Here is a 6893-nt window from a genome sequence, read left to right on the forward strand (position 1 = left end):
CCCTGATCTTTGGACTGGGTAGGAGTGTTCTGCTTAATTAAGATACTCTGTCCATCACCACCCCCTTTTCTGAATCGTTTTGTCCACCATAAGCGTGGAAGGGTATGCTCAGATGTGAGTCCCTTGCTCACTGCACCATCAGGATTCAAGCAAGCCGGGCCGAAGACGGCTGTAATGCCAGAAACAGATCCCCGGGAGCTTGTTTCCTTTCCAGTAAAATAATTGGCTTGGTAGTTTGGTCTGTCCTATTCCCATGATGCACTGGGCCAGGGACAGACTAATTTGCATGTAGCCAGGTTCTGAGCTGGGATGGTGCAGTTAGCTAAAAAACGGTGATGGATGAAGCCCTGATCTTTGGACTGGGTAGGAGTGTTCTGCTTAATTCAGATACTCTGTCCATCACCACCCCCTTTTCTGAATCGTTTTGTCCACCATAAGCGTGGAAGGGTATGCTCAGATGTGAGTCCCTTGCTCACTGCACCATCAGGATTCAAGCAAGCCGGGCCGAAGACGGCTGTAATGCCAGAAACCGGTCCCCGGAAGCTTGTTTCCTTTCCAGTAAAAGAATTGGCTTGGTAGTTTGGTCTGCCCTGTTCCCATGATGCACTGGGCCAGGGACAGACTAATTTGCATGTAGCCAGGTTCTGAGCTGGGATGGTGCAGTTAGCTAAAAAACGGTGATGGATCAAGCCCTGATCTTTGGACTGGGTAGGAGTGTTCTGCTTAATTAAGATACTCTGTCCATCACCACCCCCTTTTATGAATCGTTTTGTCCACCATAAGCGTGGAAGGGTATGCTCAGATGTGAGTCCCTTGCTCACTGCACCATCAGGATTCAAGCAAGCCGGGCCGAAGACGGCTGTAATGCCAGAAACCGGTCCCCGGAAGCTTGTTTCCTTTCCAGTAAAAGAATTGGCTTGGTAGTTTGGTCTGCCCTGTTCCCATGATGCACTGGGCCAGGGACAGACTAATTTGCATGTAGCCAGGTTCTGAGCTGGGATGGTGCAGTTAGCTAAAAAACAGTGATGGATCAAGCCCTGATCTTTGGACTGGGTAGGAGTGTTCTGCTTAATTCAGATACTCTGTCCATCACCACCCCCTTTTCTGAATCATTTTGTCCACCATAAGCGTGGAAGGGTATGCTCAGATGTGAGTCCCTTGCTCACTGCACCATCAGGATTCAAGCAAGCCGGGCCGAAGACGGCTGTAATGCCAGAAACAGGTCCCCGGGAGCTTGTTTCCTTTCCAGTAAAAGAATTGGCTTGGTAGTTTGGTCTGCGCTGTTCTCATGATGCACTGGGCCAGGGACAGACTAATTTGCATGTAGCCAGGTTCTGAGCTGGGATGGTGCAGTTAGCTAAAAAACGGTGATGGATCAAGCCCTGATCTTTGAACTGGGTAGGAGTGTTCTGCTTAATTAAGATACTCTGTCCATCACCACCCCCTTTTCTACATCGTTTTGTCCACCATAAGCGTGGAAGGGTATGCTCAGATGTGAGTCCCTTGCTCACTGCACCATCAGGATTCAAGCAAGCCGGGCCAAAGACGGCTGTAAAGGCAGAAACTGGTCCCCGGAAGCTTGTTTCCTTTCCAGTAAAAGAATTGGCTTGGTAGTTTGGTCTGCCCTGTTCCCATGATGCACTGGGCCAGGGACAGACTAATTTTGCATGTAGCCAGGTTCTGAGCTGGGATGGTGCAGTTAGCTAAAAAGCGGTGATGGATCAAGCCCTGATCATTGGACTGGGTAGGAGTGTTCTGCTTAATTCAGATACTCTGTCCATCACCACCCCCTTTTCTGAATCGTTTTGTCCACCATAAGCGTGGAAGGGTATGCTCAGATGTGAGTCCCTTGCTCACTGCACCATCAGGATTCAAGCAAGCCGGGCCGAAGACGGCTGTAATGGCAGAAACCGGTCCCCGGAAGTTTGTTTCCTTTCCAGTAAAAGAATTGGCTTGGTATAGTTTGGTCTGCCCTGTTCCCATGATGCACTGGTCCAGGGACAGACCAATTTGCATGTAGCCAGGTTCTGAGCTGGGATGGTGCAGTTAGCTAAAAAACGGTGATGGATCAAGCCCTGATCTTTGGACTGGGTAGGAGTGTTCTGCTTAATTTAGATACTCTGTCCATCACCACCCCCTTTTCTGAATCGTTTTGTCCACCATAAGCGTGGAAGGGTATGCTCAGATGTGAGTCCCTTGCTCACTGCACCATCAGGATTCAAGCAAGCCGGGCCGAAGACGGCTGTAATGCTAGAAACCGGTCACCGGAAGCTTGTTTCCTTTCCAGTAAAAGAATTGGCTTGGTAGTTTGGTCTGCCCTGTTCCCATGATGCACTGGTCCAGGGACAGACCAATTTGCATGTAGCCAGGTTCTGAGCTGGGATGGTGCAGTTAGCTAAAAAACGGTGATGGATCAAGCCCTGATCTTTGGACTGGGTAGGAGTGTTCTGCTTAATTCAGATACTCTGTCCATCACCACCCCCTTTTCTGAATCGGTTTGTCCACCATAAGCGTGGAAGGGTATGCTCAGATGTGAGTCCCTTGCTCACTGCACCATCAGGGTTCAAGCAAGCCGGGCCGAAGACGGCTGTAATGCCAGAAACCGGTCCCCGGAAGCTTGTTTCCTTTCCAGTAAAAGAATTGGCTTGGTAGTTTGGTCTGCCCTGTTCCCATGATGCACTGGGCCAGGGACAGACTAATTTGCATGTAGCCAGGTTCTGAGCTGGGATGGTGCAGTTAGCTAAATAACGGTGATGGATGAAGCCCTGATCTTTGGACTGGGTAGGAGTGTTCTGCTTAATTCAGATACTCTGTCCATCACCACCCCCTTTTCTGAATCGTTTTGTCCACCATAAGCGTGGAAGGGTATGCTCAGATGTGAGTCCCTTCCTCACTGCACCATCAGGATTCAAGCAAGCCGGGCCGAAGACGGCTGTAATGCCAGAAACCGGTCCCCGGAAGCTTGTTTTTTTTCCAGTAAAAGAATTGGCTTGGTAGTTTGGTCTGCCCTGTTCCCATGATGCACTGGGCCAGGGACAGACTAATTTGCATGTAGCCAGGTTCTGAGCTGGGATGGTGCAGTTAGCTAAAAAACGGTGATGGATCAAGCCCTGATCTTTGGACTGGGTAGGAGTGTTCTGCTTAATTAAGATACTCTGTCCATCACCACCCCCTTTTCTGAATCGTTTTGTCCACCATAAGCGTGGAAGGGTATGCTCAGATGTGAGTCCCTTGCTCACTGCACCATCAGGATTCAAGCAAGCTGGGCTGAAGACGGCTGTAATGGCAGAAACCGGTCCCCGGAAGCATGTTTCCTTTCCAGTAAAAGAATTGGCTTGGTAATTTGGTCTGCCCTGTTCCCATGATGCACTGGGCCAGGGACAGACTAATTTTGCATGTAGCCAGGTTCTGAGCTGGGATGGTGCAGTTAGCTAAAAAACGGTTATGGATCAAGCCCTGATATTTGGACTGGGTAGGAGTGTTCTGCTTCATTCAGATACTCTGTCCATCACCACCCCCTTTTCTGAATCGTTTTGTCCACCATAAGCGTGGAAGGGTATGCTCAGATGTGAGTCCATTGCTCACTGCACCATCAGGATTCAAGCAAGCCGGGCCGAAGACGGCTGTAATGCCAGAAACCGGTCCCCGGAAGCTTGTTTCCTTTCCAGTAAAAGAATTGGCTTGGTAGTTTGGTCTGCCCTGTTCCCATGATGCACTGGGCCAGGGACAGACTAATTTGCATGTAGCCAGGTTCTGAGCTGGGATGGTGCAGTTAGCTAAAAAAAGGTGATGGATCAAGCCCTGATCTTTGGACTGGGTAGGAGTGTTCTGCTTAATTCAGATACTCTGTCCATCATCACCCCCGTTTCTGAATCGTTTTGTCCACCATAAGCGTGGAAGGGTATGCTCAGAAGTGAGTCCCTTGCTCACTGCACCATCAGGATTCAAGCAAGCCGGGCCGAAGCGGATGTAATGCCAGAAACTGGTCCCCGGAAGCTTGTTTCCTTTCCAGTAAAAGAATTGGCTTGGTAGTTTGGTCTGCCCTGTTCCCATGATGCACTGGGCCAGGGACAGACTAATTTGCATGTAGCCAGGTTCTGAGCTAGGATGGTGCAGTTAGCTGAAAAACGGTGATGGATCAAGCCCTGATCTTTGGACTGGGTAGGAGTGTTCTGCTTAATTCAGATACTCTGTCCATCACCACCCCCTTTTCTGAAACGTTTTGTTCACCATAAGCGTGGAAGGGTATGCTCAGATGTGAGTCCCTTGCTCACTGCACCATCAGGATTCAAGCAAGCCGGGCTGAAGACGGCTGTAATGCCAGAAACCGGTCCCTGGAAGCTTGTTTCCTTTCCAGTAAAAGAATTGGCTTGGTAGTTTGGTCTGCCCTGTTCCCATGATGCACTGGGCCAGGGACAGACTAATTTGCATGTAGCCAGGTTCTGAGCTGGGATGGTGCAGTTAGCTAAAAAACGGTGATGGATCAAGCCCTGATCTTTGGACTGGGTAGGAGTGTTCTGCTTAATTCAGATACTCTGTCCATCACCACCCCCTTTTTTTATTTGTTTTGTCCACCATAAGCGAGGAAGGGTATGCTCAGATGTGAGTCCCTTGCTCACTGCACCATCAGGATTCAAGCAAGCCGGGCCGAAGACGGCTGTAATGCCAGAAACCGATCCCCGGAAGCTTGTTTCCTTTCCAGTAAAAGAATTGGCTTGGTAGTTTGGTCTGCCCTGTTCCCATGATGCACTGGGCCAGGGACAGACTAATTTGCATGTAGCCAGGTTCTGAGCTGGGATGGTGCAGTTAGCTAAAAAATGGTGATGGATCAAGCCCTGATCTTTGGACGGGGTATTAGTGTTCTGCTTAATTAAGATACTCTGTCCATCACCACCCCCTTTTCTGAATCGTTTTGTCCACCATAAGCGTGGAAGTGTATGCTCAGATGTGAGTCCCTTGCTCACTGCACCATCAGGATTCAAGCAAGCCGGGCCGAAGATGGCTGTAAAGGCAGAAACCGGTCCCCGGAAGCTTGCTTCCTTTCCAGTAAAAGAATTGGCTTGGTAGTTTGGTCTGCCCTGTTCCCATGATGCACTGGTCCAGGGACAGACTAATTTGCATGTAGCCAGGTTCTGAGCTGGGATGGTGCAGTTAGCTAAAAAACGGTGATGGATCAAGCCCTGATCGTTGGACTGGGTAGGAGTGTTCTGCTTAATTAAGATACTCTGTCCATCACCACCCCCTTTTCTGAATCGTTTTGTCCACCATAAGCGTGGAAGGGTATGCTCAGATGTGAGTCCCTTGCTCACTGCACCATCAGGATTCAAGCAAGCCGGGCCGAAGACGGCTGTAATGGCAGAAACCGGTCCCCGGAAGCTTGTTTCCTTTCCAGTAAAAGAATTGGCTTGGTAGTTTGGTCTGCCCTGTTCCCATGATGCACTGGGCCAGGGACAGACTAATTTTGCATGTAGCCAGGTTCTGAGCTGGGATGGTGCAGTTAGCTAAAAAACGGTGATGGACCAAGCCCTGATCTTTGGACTGGGTAGGAGTGTTCTGCTTCATTCAGATACTCTGTCCATCACCACCCTCTTTTATGAATCGTTTTGTCCACCATAAGCGTGGAAGGGTATGCTCAGATGTGAGTCCCTTGCTCACTGCACCATCAGGATTCAAGCAAGCCGGGCCGAAAACGGCTGTAATGCCAGAAACCGGTCCCCGGAAGCTTGTTTCCTTTCCAGTAAAAGAATTGGCTTGGTAGTTTGGTCTGCCCTGTTCCCATGATGCACTGGGCCAGGGACAGACTAATTTGCATGAGGCCAGGTTCTGAGCTGGGATGGTGCAGTTAGCTAAAAAACGGTGATGGATCAAGCCCTGATCTTTGGACTGGGTAGGAGTGTTCTGCTTAATTCAGATACTCTGTCCATCACCACCCCCTTTTCTGAATTGTTTTGTCCACCATAAGCGTGGAAGGGTATGCTCAAATGTGAATCCCTTGCTCACTGCACCATCAGGATTCAAGCAAGCCTGGCCGAAGACGGCTGTAATGCCAGAAACCGGTCCCCGGAAGCTTGTTTCCTTTCCAGTAAAAGAATTGGCTTGGTAGTTTGGTCTGCCCTGTTCCCATGATGCACTGGGCCAGTGACAGACTAATTTGCATGTAGCCAGGTTCTGAGCTGGGATGGTGCAGTTAGCTAAAAAACGGTGATGGATCAAGCCCTGATCTTTGGACTGGGTAGGAGTGTTCTGCTTAATTCAGATACTCTGTCCATCACCACCCCCTTTTCTGAATCGTTTTGTCCACCATAAGCGTGGAAGGGTATGCTCAGATGTGAGTCCCTTGCTCACTGCACCATCAGGATTCAAGCAAGCCGGGCCGAAGACGGCTGTATTGCCAGAAACCGGTCCCCGGAAGCTTGTTTCCTTTCCAGTAAAAGAATTGGCTTGGTAGTTTGGTCTGCCCTGTTCCCATGATGCACTGGGCCAGGGACAGACTAATTTGCATGTAGCCAGGTTCTGAGCTGGGATGGTGCAGTTAGCTAAAAAACGGTGATGGATCAAGCCCTGATCTTTGGACTGGGTAGGAGTGTTCTGCTTAATTCAGATACTCTGTCCATCACCACCCCCTTTTCTGAATCGTTTTGTCCACCATAAGCGTGGAAGGGTATGCTCAGATGTGAGTCCCTTGCTCACTGCACCATCAGGATTCAAGCAAGCCGGGCCGAAGACGGCTGTAATGCCAGGAACCGGTCCCCGGAAGCTTGTTTCCTTTCCAGTAAAAGAATTGGCTTGGTAGTTTGGTCTGCCCTGTTCCCATGATTCACTGGGCCAGGGACAGACTAATTTGCATGTAGCCAGGTTCTGAGCTGGGATGGTGCAGTTAGCTAAAAAACGGT

This window comes from Lissotriton vulgaris, unplaced genomic scaffold, assembly GCF_964263255.1.
Source record: "Lissotriton vulgaris unplaced genomic scaffold, aLisVul1.2 SCAFFOLD_900, whole genome shotgun sequence".
NCBI classification, from domain to species: Eukaryota; Metazoa; Chordata; class Amphibia; order Caudata; family Salamandridae; genus Lissotriton; species Lissotriton vulgaris.